This window comes from Cavia porcellus, unplaced genomic scaffold, assembly GCF_034190915.1.
Source record: "Cavia porcellus strain 051 isolate PalLab524CR breed Dunkin Hartley unplaced genomic scaffold, mCavPor4.1 scaffold_1, whole genome shotgun sequence".
In the NCBI taxonomy this organism is placed as follows: domain Eukaryota; kingdom Metazoa; phylum Chordata; class Mammalia; order Rodentia; family Caviidae; genus Cavia; species Cavia porcellus.
The window spans coordinates 238,999,145-239,014,103 of record NW_026947484.1 but is presented as its reverse complement, the minus strand read 5'-3'; the positions used below and the strand labels follow the sequence as shown (position 1 = coordinate 239,014,103).

The window sequence follows — 14,959 nt, the reverse complement described above, 5'->3', positions numbered from 1 at the left end:
TGCAGTCTATATTTATTTTCTCAAAGTGCCTATTAGTGAATATTGTGACCAATAATGTTCAGATGTTTCTGAATCACACATGTTCTGCGAGAATATGGTGCTATACTTCTTTATACAACTGTTAAGAGAAGAGGTCCCAGGCAGAACTCTGTAAGAAGAGAAGCACATGTTATGATTGCCCCCGGGGGAGTTCTGGACGTAGAGACTCCAGTTATGGTGCTGGCTTAAGGGTTATCCTTCAGTTGAAGAGTTTTCCTGACAGTGTGACCTGGTTTATTACAATTTATGCTAGCTGAATGTGGTGGTGCGTGCCTGTAATCCCAGCACCCTGGGAAGCTGAGGCAAGAGGATAGGCAGTTTAAGGACTTAGTGAGACCTTGTCTCAAAATAAAAATAGAGTTAGGGACATAGTTCAGCATGAAGGCTCTGGGTTTAGTCCCTCGTCCTGAAAAACAAACAAACAAACAGCAATGCTGCATATTTATTGATTTTAGGACACCACAATTTATGTGCAAAAGATAGTATTTTTTTCTCTAGTCACCTGCAACTAAGGGCTAAAAGGTCTTTGTTAATTCTAAATGCCCCCAAATTACAGTAAGGCATTTTAGTCAGATTTCTGTCACTGTAGCAAGGACCCTAGATGATCACCTTATTTATAAAGAGAAAAGGTTTGTTTTAGCTTTATTGTGTTGAAGATCTAGTCCGTGATACTTGTCCTCATTGCTCTTGGACAACACCAAATACTGCGTATGATTCCAAAAGACAAATCAGGGTCACTAAGGACAGGTGGGGGCGGGCAGTGACACAGCGTGGTGGTCAGCCTTGCAGCTTCTGAAGCTTGCTTTCCTGCCTTTGAATCCCAGCTCCATTGCAAGCAAGTGGTATGACATTGGGAGGTGTCTTCACTTCTCTGGGTTTTGGTTTCCACACATGCAAATTCAGAATCTTACATCATATTTGACTAATAGAGTGCATTTGAGGATTTAAAGGTGCTGTGCTTTCGAAGCCATTAAAGTGGTGCCTGAATGCTTATAGAAAGCATGATCTTCACCCACTAAACAGGTGAACCTTACCTTCTGACAGTATCTATGTGCACATACAATCTTGTGGGAGCAGCCTGGTTGTATCTCTGGGTCTGTGTCGGCCACAGCCCAGCAACCCACTGCCTCGGAAGTCTGCACCCACGTTTCCCTCCAGTGCTAGGCATGACCACTCCCCAGAAGGCATCTCCTTTGCTAGGCGTGACCACCACTCTGAGGCTCCTTCTCTGAGCTCCTGGGCTCCACTCAGACTTCCTTCCCCCTTTGTTCCCCAGTTCCAGGAGGAATAATTGCTTCTGCTGTTACTATCTCTGGGTTATCAGGGTCTCTTCATCTTCCTATATTAAATTTCCTATATTGAATTCCCTGTACTGAAACACAACCTGTCTTTTTTGTTTTCCTGATTGAACACTGGCTGATGTAAGTAATAATTATGAATTTGAGAAATGATTAACTCCTGAATGGTAAGAAACTTTTGAGTTTTTCTAAAGAAAGTCAATCTGGTCTGACATCTTTCATGTAACACCCTCTTATCTCTGCTTACATACACAGGCTGCACCCAAGGAGCGAGAGGCACAAGTTCTTAACAGAAAAGGTAGGAAGCAGTCCAAAGCCTTTTGTGTTGGTGTTTGTTATCAACTAGGATTGGCTTCTGCTACTAAAAACAAAAGCTCTTATTCGAGTAGTGGACCACAAGAGGTGCCCCGAGGTCTGGTGGTGGACAATGTGGCCACCCAGCTGACCAAGGGAGAGCAAAGAAACCAGACTTTGCTGTCTTCCTGCCCTGCAGTCCTTGGAATGTGGTTTTGGTCTTGCTGATCCAAGGTACGGCTCCATGTCCTCCTTCAGACAAGGAGTATTAGCAAGTTTATTTCATTACTCGGAGGTGTACCACCGTGTTTCGCTTGAAGCTTCAAACAAGATGGAAAATTGAGTTTTTAGATGTTGTTTAGCTCTATAAGCAGAGGATGGCAAGAGAGAAAGGCAGTTGCATGACTCATCACGCAGATTCAGGGGCTCATTCATTTTCCGTGGGTGCCGCTCAGTGAGCTGCTGCATTCCAGCCCCTCTACGCCTCAGGGAGGTGACTGGTGCCACAGGCTGATTACATATTGTTCATTTCAGTGGAGTCTTAGGTTCTTCATTATTTGCTTTCTATATTTGAACAGAAAGGAAATTCTAGGAGTTCAAAGGGGCAGAGAACAAAGCAAGTGCATGCCAGAGTACTTAGCCATCCACACGATAGCATTTGAACTTGCTCAATGATCACTTAGCACGCAACGGTGACTGTCCTCTGTACGCTCCCTGATGGCTGCAAGGTGACCCTTGAAGAGTTGCGAGAAACCTCACTGAAGTCTTTGGCAGGACTTTACCCTCCTTCTTAATTAGCTGCTGGGAAGGAGTGGAATTGTTTGCCATTCCAGTGTCCCCATTTAACTCACTGGGACTTGGCTCTGCCAGTGGAGAAGGAGAGAGGGACTGCTCTTGATGGCACGGCCTAATGAGGCTTTCAGTAACACATGGATGCCATTAGACCTCAGAGCTTCTCAAATATGTAAAGAGGCAACCTGCACAATACTGTGAAAACCCGGAGCATGCGAAGGATTTGGTGATTGTGTTTTATTTAACTAAGATGAAAGCAGCAATCTTCCCATCAGGCGGTATTTGTGATTAATTAAGAAAGATTCTGCAAAGCAATCCATGTTTTTTTATGCTAAATGGAGGCACGATAACAAGAGAGGACAATCGTGATGCTCACTCTGAACAGCAATAGGCTTGGCCTCGGCCCCACCGGCTAAATTTCACCTCAGTGACATTCAAGGTTTGGCAGCCACCTCTAGGCTCATCACAGATGCTAATAGCAAATCCACAGAAACAGATCATTAGAGAATGCCAAACCTGCACTGGTTCGTTTCTTTTTAGAACTTCTCTCCCCGTTTTCCAGAGATTGGCTAAGGTAGATGAGCACGTCTGTGACACTCATGTGCGTTTAGAGGGGAGAGGGGAGGACGCAAGATGACCACAGAGTGGAGTGGGAGAAGAAAGAGAGGCAGAGTCTTGTTGGATGAAGAGTTAGTTCCTGGATGGTGACAGCTGTGAAGTGTGCTGGCACTCAGCTACGTCTAGGTCACTCCTCAAAGTACACAGCCTGGTGACATTCACAGCCTTACTCAGTCACAAGTTCAGCCAAAGAAACGCCACTGGGCTCATCTAAAACCAGTGCCAATGACTACATAACTGTGATGCTGTTGGTAGAGTCTTTAACACAAAACAACAGGTCTTGCAGTGTTCAAATTACTTGAACATATTTGAGGTAATTCATTGACCAATTATTTATTAAACTATGACATTCCTTAGTCTGTGACAGCCATTTTGAACTAAAGGATTTCCTTTGAAATCCAAGAAAAAATTCATTCTCCCATTTATTTCCTCTATGTTTATTGATTGCCAGGCAAGAGCTACGTGGTGGGATAGGTTTTAGAAATATGTGATAAGCCAGTATTGACATGTGTTCTGACTTCATAAGACAAATGAGTTATGTGTGACTTTGATGAGGAAGAAGATGTAATTTAGATGAGGAGAAAAGCGAGTCCAAAGGGAAAGACGGGAAGATGCTTCTCCAAGAGCTGCTGGTGGTGGCGAGGAAAGCTGTGTGATACCAGAAACTTCCTTAGGGAGCAGGATGCCCAACTGGGATCTAAATGATGAACAGAAGCTTTTTGGGAATGAAGGTAAACTTCGGGTAGGAAAGTGTGTTTTGGAACCTAAAACAGCCTATGATAATGTTAGAAGCTTGAGATATAGAAGTAGATATTTAGAAAACACTATTCTTTTGCATGGCTGCAGGCCAGTATGTGTGAGGGGCCAGGGGAAGGAGGAGGGATTTGGTGGAAAGAAATTTAAAAAAGCAAGATCTGCATCTTTGTCGGAGGTCCTGCATCATGAACATTCATTTAAACCGTATAAAGGAGCTTGGATTTATCCTAAAATAGTTTAGACTGCTGTGTGGTTTGATCAAATTTACACTTGATAATGAAGGAAGGGTGATCTGTGTACAGTAGGGAAAACAGGCCTGGTTTCCCAATAAAGAAATTGATTCAGGAATGCAATTAGGTAAAGCCATTGTTAAGAGACAAAGGATAGAAGCCAGTGGAACTGTGCATGCGGGGACCTTAGGGAGCTAGTTAGGAGGTAGAATCAGTAGGCATTAATGACAAATCTGGAGGGACCTTGTGGTTAGTCCAGGCCCATGTTTGACAACCGTGCTGTTTTCTGAGACAGAAAATCCAATTCGGGTTTTGGAGGCTGGGGAGAGGCCTTCTGTTATATTCTACAGGCGTTAAATTTTAAGTGCTTGTGAGCTGTGCTTTAGGACTCGCTAGAGAAACACATTTAATGCAAGATATAGAAACATATAAGGATGAAAAGGTAAGTTTTTGGTGACTGTCTGCAAACTTAGATATGGAAAGCAGATGAGCCATCTGTACGCTGTAGACCCAAAGGGTCCAATCCAAGGCTGTAGTGTCTGTGTAAGAGTGTGTAAGGATGCTGTGCTCGAGACCTAGGAGTCTGCATTACCTCCAGGAAAGAACGTCCACAATGAAGGCGAAGGCTGGAGCTCCTCCGAAGACACAGAAGCCAGTCTTCCTTTATTTTCTTGTATTCTATTCAGGTGACAAACTTACCCAGGGTGGGTCTTTTGTCTTCAGTAAATTCCTTCAGCCACACTCAGGGCTCCACTAATCCAGTTTAGCTGGGTGTTTCTTACCCAAGAAGGTGCAAGCAGTTAACTATCCCGGGGGCCATCGAAGTCATGGCGTCTATCAGACAAGGCGTAATTACATTCCTGGAATGCACCGGTGTTGTTGCACCTGGATGAGCTGATTGCCCGTGAAGTTACAGATGATGCAAAAGGGAATGAGCTACTCAGTAACAGCTTCTCCATTGGAGAGAATCGACTTGGAAGCTTGCAGAAAGCACTGCATTGACAAGTGGAGCAGAAACAGAACGCCCAAAGGAGACGGTCTCAAGAAAATCCTTGGGGCCAGAATGAGTTCTCAGTGAGAAAATGTCAATGTCTGGGTAGAGGTATGTGATTATGAAAAGGAAGAGAAAGCTAGCGGATGTTTGATGTGAAGGCGGTGACTGAAGCATAATTTCGCTTTAAAATGGAGAAAGCTTAACATAGGCACACAGATTTGGAGGTTATGATAATCCAACCTGGGGATAAAGTTTATCTTTGAAAGGCTCATGAAAAGAGGATTTACTCCACAAAGGAGGGATGTTAACACACTTGTGGAGAGGCGTATTTAACCTGCTAAGAGAACAAAGTGTTTCTCTGCCTCCGACAGCAGCTGTTTGCATAGGTACGTGTGATTAAAGATAGCTTCTACCCTCTCCCTGGAGTCAGGCCTCAGGAATGATTTTGAACATCAAAGTTTGTTTGTTCATGTGTTGTTTCCTTCATTCTCCAGCCTTCTAGGTACTGTTCTAGGTGACAGGAATTCAAAGAAGCCAAAGTCATGTTCTTTCCTCAAGAAATTAACTGCAATAAATGTGAGTCATTTGTAAGGAAAAGAATGCCTCCTCAGGTCGCTGTGTTAAGTGAAATAAATCAGACCTGCTAGCTTCAATATCACATGGTTTCTTTTATATGAGAAACCCAAAATATAAATAAAGAGCAAAATAAAAAAAACATAATAAGAAATAGGAAGGTGGCTGTTTTGTAGATAGATGGAGAAGGAGCCAAGAGGCAGAAGGAAGTGGGGGCGGGCTGGACACAAAATCAGGATGCCTGCTCCCCATGAGAAACCAATTGTACGTACCGCAAACACGTACTAATACAAAGTGAGAAGTGGAAAAATAAAGCCCTTCAAAACAGAAGTTAAGTGCTTGGAGGAGAGCCAGGAGTTTGTAAATCAGTGAGCCAGTGCAGAGGGAGACCTGGGTGGGTGTCACGGCGCGTGGGTGAGAGGGCTCCCAGTGCAGCGGGCGGGTGGAGGAGCGGGTGCAGGGCCTCTCTGTAACACTGCTGAAGCCTTGGGGTTTGCGGAGCCCTGTTCTCTTGTAGTATGGTGCAGCACTAGTTTTCTGTGTCAACTACACATTTGCTTCCTAATCTTTATGTCTGAAGTTAACACTGGCTCTGCAGTAGGAACAAAAGTATTCCTGAGCACTGTTGTCACAGGTCCACTTCGTCGGCCCCTGTAACAGAGAAATGGCCGAGTGTGTGAGCCAGGCTGGGTTTTACTAGCCCCAGGATCCTGAACAGCAGACGGAGTTGGCAACCACCCCTGGGTTCTGAGGGACGGCTTACAGCGAGATCCAGCCTCCTTATATACCACCCTGTTGCTTTGGGGGCCAGCGAGGAGCCCATTGGCCTTCTGTCTGTGTGTCTGTGTGTCTGCTTGTCTCTCTGTCTCTCGCTCTCTCATTTTCTCTTCCCTTCATAATTAATTAGAGACTGTGTTGTTCCACTGAAGAATGGGAATTAAACACTTTTTAATCAAATGTTGGTTAACTCTCCTTTTCTCCCAAGTCCCCCAACCGGCCCCACTCTCAGCCAGAACCAATTTCCTGCTAAGGGTTGCTACCTTAAGAGAAAACCTATCTCATTTCCTCCTGCACTACCCTTGCATACAGATTCCACACACCCAGTTCCTTCTAGCCATGTGCACGCCTTGCTGGAAATGAAATTCCCTTTGTGCCTGCCCTTTGAGATGCTTGCTGATTCTGTTATCACAGCCTTCTTTCTGTAGACAGTCCCTGACTGATGGTAGTTTGACTGACAATGTTTTTACTTTAATATGGTGTGAAAGCGCTATTCTTTCAGTAGAACCGAACTTCAAACTTTGAATTTTTTTCCCTTAAGCTAGCAATATATGGCACAATATTCTCATTCAGTGCTACACAGGAACAATAAGCCAGAGTTCCCTCTCAGCCCCAGGTTTACAAGGGGAAGCAAGCTGAACGCTAGTGTACTCCGATGCTCACCATAATGATAACGTGCAGTAGATTTGGTGTGTGGAGAGCATTTTCTGTTTAGGATATAACTCACTATATGTGGAGAAGCATCTGTGTTGAAACTGTTCCCCTCTCCAAATTGCAATGGTTCCTTCCTCCTTCTTCTCTTCAAATAATTCTTTCAATAAAACCTCTCCTCTCAAGTCTACATTTTTAATAAAATTATCACATTTATACATGTTTTAATAAAGCACAGTACCATTTGAATTTTATATATTTTTAAAATGACACCACACTTTATTCTTCTTTTCAATCTTTTTAAAATGTAAAAACCATCCTGAGCTCATAGATCATAAAGAAATGAGAAGATGGGTCAGTTTGGGCCTAGAGTCTCATTTACTAACTTACTCTACAGCAAAGAGACTTCGGGTCGAGCAGAACATGCTTAGCTAGGCTTTCCGGGAACTGCATACCAATTCTATAGTCATACATTAAATGCCCAGCATTGTTCCCATCCTGGTGATAAAATCATGTATAAGACAAACATTTACCCACTTTCAAGGAATTTTAAGAACTGTCAGCTTCAGCCTTCTTCTCTGGTTCATGTACGGCACGATGCTTTTCAATGCATGTATGCTAGAGACATGTTATGGCTACTACATGTAGGCCACTGGCTGCACTGACAAGGAGGCCCCAGATTTTCAGCTGATTAAATGCTTTTCCTTATGTAGGAGTCAAGCTGGGTAACTACATTCAGATTGTAGTGTCACTGTAATCATTAAAATTAAGTATTGAATTTTACCTTGAAAATAGCCTTCAGGTTTGGTTGTATGCTAAGTTTCCTCAGAAGTGACGATTTTTTATATGCTGCTGATGAATTTAAACATAGGAGACTGCAAAAATTATTGGAAACATTCACATGAGTAAGTCACATAAGAAAAAATATAGAGAACAAACAATGGTTTTTCCTCTTGAAGCATGAGGTCTCTGATTTCTAGGAAATCCAATGAAAAATATATGTAATTTTTCTTAAAGGGGTTTGCTGTGGGTTGAAGGTTGTGTCTCTGTCACATTCACATGTTGGAACCTCAAACTCCAAAGTGACTGTATTTGGGGAGAAAGCTTTAATGGAGGTAATGGATGCTAACTGAGGTCATAGGGCTGGGTCCCAGTTGGTGAACCACTGCCCTTGGAAGTAGAGGCCCACAGCTTTCCAGTTCCCTTTCCTAGCTTGTGTCATGTGAGCACAGCCACAGGGCAGCTGTCTGCAGATAGCAGGAAAGCTGAACAAGGAACTGAATCAGCTGTCTTTGAGCCTAACTTAACTTCCGGAACTGTACGAACTGAGTTTCTTTTGTTTAAAACTCCCGGCAAAGGCATTTTGTTGTAATTTGGATTGGCTAATACATTGATGGCACCTCTAGAAACACCCTAAGGGAGTCTCTGGAAACTTCTGAGTGATGGCAGAATTTTTAGAAGAATTTTCTCCTCATTTAGGAGGCTCTGCTGAAGAGAAAAGCACATATTTGCACATGTGAGTTACGGTTACTTTTTAAAATCAGAAATCATTAGTGATTTTATTGTGTGAACTCTGGTATGTACATATGGTATGTGTCTGATTGTCCTCTGTACTTGTGGTGGATTGAAAACTGATTGTCAATTTAACACCAGCTGAACCGAGTCAGCATGGTGCTGCCCATGGATGGTCCGCCTGAGGACTATTGCCTTCATAAAAAGGAGACCCAGAGAGGAGGAAGAGTTGTTTGTTGTTGTTGGTTCTCCTGTTGTTGTGGGTTCTCCTGGAGCAGCTTGTTGAGCTTCTTTCCTGATATCAACATGGCTGTTCTCATTGTCTGAGGAGCTCGGGACCTTGACACTGAGAATGGCTGTGGTTCACTTTGGGGGAACTCTGGTCCTTATGTTGAGCATAACTTCCTGGCTCTGGGGAGGGGGGATGATTGGTGCTGTTCAATCTCTTAGAGAAGCTTGCCATGCTGGCTTCCTGATATGTACTCAGCTGTTCTCATTGTCAGAGGAGCTCGGGACCTCATTGCCACCGAGGATGGTGGTGGTACTTTTCGGGCACTCTGATTCTTACTTTGAATATTGCTTCCTGACTCCAGTGCAGATCCCTTAGCCTGCTGGCACAGATCTTTCATCACATTGGCACAAATTTTCTAGCTTCCACTGCTGACCTTGGGGGCTTCCCAGAGCAGACCCATGAAATGATGTGCATGGTCCTTGTCTAGGCCTCCAGTTGGACTCGTGGGAGGCATTGTCATGAGCTCCAGGTCTTCACTTGAACTCATAAAGAACATTGTCATGAAATCCAGGTCCTCACCTGGATTCTCTAAGTCTTTAGTGTGTGGACAGATTCCCCATACTCTTTCCTTTGTATCTGACTCCGTGAGTGACCATTATAAATAATATTATGAATTGTGTGTCCTGTAGTGTCTTGTTCTCCTTGCAAATCCCTGACTACAACATCACTGATTGTAAATTCTAAGGCCACAGCCACCCACGATACTAAAGAGAAGTTAAAGTTTGTAGCTATGTTAGACTCTTTTTATTATTTAATGGATCAGGAAGAAAACTACCTAAAATCTCTTTTGAACTAGCCGCTAAGCTGGAAATACAAAGTGAAGAAAGGAGAGAGATACTTGCTGGTGAATTTCCATCCTAAGTCCCTAACTAATGAAATTTACCTTGAGTGGGAGGCCCTGTCTGACACAGTTCTCCCAAGGTTTGAGGTCAGACATCACCAGCTACTTGCACATAAAACAGTCTAGAATATTTACTTCTTTTCTGTCTGTTAGAATTCAAAATATGACATGTCTGTAATAATTAAGAACATATGTGATAAAAAATAAGGTTAGTGAACTAATGATGCTGATCAGAAAAATTTACGGACTCTTATAAATCTGATATTTATAGCTGTTTGCTTTTCAGAAAAACGAGCCCTAGCTGTTTGTTATAAATGTGATCTAGAATGTCCTGCAGAAGGCTCATGTGTTCAGCAGTGTGGCTTTTGAAATGCCATCGGGTCTTGCGGGTGCCAAGCTGATCACTGTGCTCCTCATTGGAGGGTTTAGTAGTAAGTGTGTTGTTGGAAGGGTGGCCCTGGCTGGAGGCGGTCACTGGGGGCGTGACCGGGAAGGTGCACTCTGGTCTCCAGCTCCTGTCTTCTCTCTCTGCTTCCTGACTTTCCTAGGCTGAGCACATTTCCCCCGCCACACCTGTCTGCCATCCTGTTTCTGCCTCAAAGAAACCAGGGGCTGAAAGTAGGAACCAAAATAAACCGCTCTTCCTTTATGTCGTGAACGTCGGGTATTTTTGTCCCGGCGACAGGGAAGTGACTAAGACACTATTCTGCACATAATTATCAGTTATCAACTTCTCCCCCCTTCACAGAAAGAAGTTTTGTTTATTTTGCTACTTACAGCAGAATCTGATTTCAATTCTTTCTTTTATTTACGTTCCTTTCATCTTCTTAAGCTAAAAAAAGATGCCTAATGTGTGCCAATCTCTGATTGAAGCTGGGGGAATATAAGACAAGGGGCCGAGCTTAGAAAAGATGATTTTAGGGAAAATATAACACATAAGAGGCAATGCAGGGTAAGCTGAGGCTAGAATACAATATTGTCCAAAGTCAGGAAACAGCAGATTTCAGCTCTTCTTTGATAATAAGTATTACCTTAAAAAGTTGAGAAAATCATTATATTCTGTTTCTTCCTCTTTAGTCATTTAATGAGATGTGTGGGCCTGGGTAAGTCCAACAGCAACCAAAATCAGTTCAGCGGAGCAGAAAGGAGAGGATAGGCGTGGTAGTTTTTTATGAACCTGGTACTTTCGGAGAAACACACATAATTTTGGTGGCAGTGGGCAGCTAGGTAGGAAGAGATTGCTGTTAAGTGAAAAATGAGCTTCCACAGGAAGCCATGACAATGGAAGTAATAATTAAATCTTCCTGCAACTTAGGTTGCATTGTAAGTGCTTAGCTGAAAAATGTGTCTGTACCTCCGGGCCTGCAGCAATGACATCTGTTATATTTTAGGAACAGAAAGCTAATGAGGTGGAATCTGGAATAGTGAGCTTAATTGGGCTTGTTTTGATTAAGTGTATGTGCTGGGAATATTTTAATCACTTGTCTGAATTGCAAAACAGCCAACGTAAGCCCCCAAATTCTTGCCACCATTTGTGAATCAGTTTTAAAATAGATAAGGAAATTGTACGGAGGAAACAGTAAACTGTACAGCGAAAACTATCTAAAGTTCAGTTTAAGTAAAATGTATGTGGTGTTCTTTGCCTAATTAAGCGACTTCGGGCCTAAATAGGAGCACAGTCATACACGCCTGCTGTTCACTGTGAGGGAGGCATCTGCCATGAGAAACATGAAATGTCAGTGCCTGCAGGACCGGGGGAAGATTAGGTCATCCCAGCCTCTCCATGTTAGAGATGCTGAACCCAGAAAGTAGGTTCTTTCCAAGATCAGCTGGAGCCTGTGCACTGTCTGCAAGGACAGAAGGGGAGAGAGAGGAGGGGAGTGCGGAGGAGGGCAAGGAGGTGAGGATGGGGAGGAAAAAAGCAAAGAGGGGGTTTGTGGGCTCCCCCTGCTCTCCTGCTCATAAACCAGGGTGCTCCTGAGGACAAGAGAGACTGAGGCAGCATCCGTCAGGAGCCAAGATGGCTTAGCGACAGCGTCTGCTGGCCACAAGTTATGAGTGTAAGATTCCCTTCCTTTCATTCTATTCTCTTTTCCCACTGTGCTTATTCATCATGGGCATAAAATTAAATGTGCCTTTGCTTACGCATTTTTTAAAATTATTATTTGTCTTCTTACACTCTATTATCTCATGAATGCGGCTCTTCTCTCCGTAGCTCTGGAAGTAGTTCAGTTCCAGGAACATAGGGTGTTTCCATAAGTATGTGCCAAATGGAAAGAAAAAGAATCTATGAATAAATAAACGAACGTCTTGATACAGCAACAAATGGCAGAGGAAAAGACCCAAACCTGAAAGGGACATTCAAAGCTGCTCCTAGGAGGAAAGCGTCTCTGCTGTGGAGAAGTGAGAGATAGATGATTAGCGGTCTGTTTTGAAAAGGCAAAGAAAAGGAAGCTTGGGAATGAGAACGAAGAGCACCTGGTGGCTGGACAGATGTCTGAGATGGAGAGTTTGGGGCTGTCGAAGTTCAGAGTGTCACCGAAGCGATTCGCTTCTCCTTGGAGCGTGAGGGTTCCAACAGCTTTTCCCGAGGCCCACTTAGTTTAGACTGCTGGTAAACCTTGGGAGATAAAGATAGGTAGGACTCAGCCTGGGCTGTCTAAGGCTCGGAGCCAAGAAAGGGCCACCTATTGTACTCCTTCGGAAGTGCCAGCTGTGCAGGCTCTCCACGGAGGCTGACAGGCTCCGAATGAGATTCTGCCTGCCCCAAGGTAACTGTCGTGGGAAAATACGACACACGGATGCAAAAACATACTATCTTGAGATTCAAAGACCTTCAAAGAAATGAGGTCAGAGACAAGAGAGGGTTGGGGATGAAGGGGAGAGGGAGGGAGCCGTTGAGCACGTATGAGAACAAAAGTGAATGTGGGAACATAAGCAAACCCGAGAAATAATATTTGCAATGAACTCCCAAGGTCAGCAACGAAAGCGACCGGAATAAATACGCTTAATAAGCAGGCAGACAAGCAAAAGAAACAACATATGAGTGGATATAGCCTCCGAATTGTGCACTGTGCTCATGATAGAATTTGCAGATCTTTCTTTAAAATTCATCTCTGTGCTGAAGGAGTCCAGACTGAGTCTCAGCTCTTCACTTTGCCTGCACACTAGTGACCCATCACCCTCACCTGCCACTTACTCACCTGTTCTGGGGTGTCCTTCAGCTGAAGAGGGCATGGCAAAACCATGGAAGCTGAAAAGACTTGCAAAACATAGGAATTAAGGGTGAGTTACATAAAACCAATTTCCTGTAACTGCCAGCATAGAGGCCAAGCATGCAGGAGGAACACGAATCATCGAAGTAAATTTTAATTAGTTTTATTCCTTTCTTGTTCCCCTGTAAATAGACTGGGCTTTTTCCAAGGATCTATTGCTTTGGCATGTATGTAATATTTACTGGTACACAGAAATACTACGCAACAAATTAGGATAGGTATTAAAGAAGAATGCTTTACTCAATGTAAACTGCAAGGATAATTTAGGCTGGCGGAGTGTAATTACCACAACTGGGACACATTCCTCAAGGGAGTGAGAAAGCCTGGGAAAGTGGTATGATTTGTACCCTGTGATGAGAATGGCAGTTTGGAAAAGTCATACTAAACAAAGGATGAGAAGTTGGACCAGAGTCCTGCAGTGAGGAGAGGGGATGGGGGAAAGCCCAGAGTGGTGGTGGCTGCACAGGAGAAATCTTGAAGCTAATCCCATTATAGACCATCTTCCCTAGGTGAGCTACTCAGTCCTGATTTGGGGTTGACAAACCTTCATCATGATCTACATGGACTCTTTTTATAGATTTAAGAACTTACAGCCCCCCAGTTCTACCTCACCTGAATTTCACTGCGTTCTTAGAGTCATGTAAAATGTTTGTTCTCGCCACCACCAGATAACTTTCAAATATTTTAATATGATCTCCAATAATTCCCAACCTTCTTTTCCTAGCTAGATGGCCTCTCAGCTTGCAAGTGTTCCCTTCCTAATATATCACTACTCACTTAAAATATCTAGATGGTCATTGTCTGTCCATCTAGAGTTTAGAACTGAACATATCATCCTGGTGTATAAGAGCGATGGTCTACCATCTTTGTGGATCTGGACATCATAATTTAATTCTTTTAAAGTAGTTTCTTTGTCACTCTACTTTTTTGACTCAGGCTTGATTAAAAATAAAACAAAAAAGTACTACAAATTCTTCTGTGTACCAGGAGGTGACTGGACCTGAGGTTCCCAAGTGGTCTTTCTGTTCACCTGTTCTTAGGTGGGCTCCTGCTATGTGGCACCTTTTTTCTCACAATCTGTGTTTCCAGTTTCCAGATTTTCCATATTATTAGTAGGAATTAATAGTAGTTACTGGAATCATATTTATACATGAAAATGTTAATCTCCCTTTGCCTGCCTAAGCAATGAATGATTTCAGTGCTATATGCAATAGTGTTTGGGAATTTAAGCTTGTGAAGCAGAACTGATTGGGTAGATAAAAGAGAGCTATACGTCTTGTTTACCTGAAGTAATAGGACACGGTATAGTGGGTTGTATTGCTTTTTCTGTTCTGAGGATGTACAGAAAGCCTAGACCTGACAATGCTGCGTTAAGCCAAAAATTTAGGAAAAGACATTTTATAGATCTATTTTTTATTGAAAAATCCCTGATTTTGATTTAAATTCTGTTAATTTCATTATAGTTATTCACATGCCAAGACTGTTATGTAATGTAGTAGAAACCTTGCTGATTAATGACCATTGACAGCATTTCCAAATGGTCATGATGCCGTTACATTTATGTAGAGACGCGGTGTGGGGGCTGGGGCCATGGGTGGGAATTTCTACAGATGTCTATGCTGTCACTTATCAAAGAAGCAGTTTGAATATTTCTTTGAATTTGTATTTTTAGATAAAGAATATACTGCCAAATGTTTATTTTTCTGCTTAAGTTCAAAATCACACCTTCCAGCACTTGTTTCTTTTTAAATTTTTTCCTATCTGTCAAGAAATAGTCATGGACCTATGGTTATCCCAGAACCCTGAGCTATACTTAGGGGGGGGCAGATGCTGGCTGCAAAATTTATAATCACAGAAGTAGGGGAGGGTCCTCACACATTCTCTGCTTCTCACGAGCGTTTTGTGAAAACACCACATCAGTTAGTGATTCCTCTTTAGGTTTCCTAGAACTTCTGATGTGCTCAGGTAGGAATCATCACCTATGGGCCATTTCAACATGTGTCTTGTAGTGTGACGC

The 14,959-nt window shown here is 43.1% G+C and overlaps 1 long non-coding RNA gene across 2 annotated transcripts in view; it reads left to right on the top strand.

Annotated features, from left to right (window-relative positions):
• LOC111757716 (uncharacterized) overlaps positions 1 to 14,959 on the top strand; it is a 96,034-nt gene that overhangs the window by 28,204 nt on the left and 52,871 nt on the right. For both annotated transcript variants that reach the window (XR_010041522.1, XR_002791998.2), the window contains exon 2: positions 1,593 to 1,635. This is a non-coding gene — a long non-coding RNA (uncharacterized LOC111757716). The remainder of the gene's footprint in view (positions 1 to 1,592; positions 1,636 to 14,959) is intronic.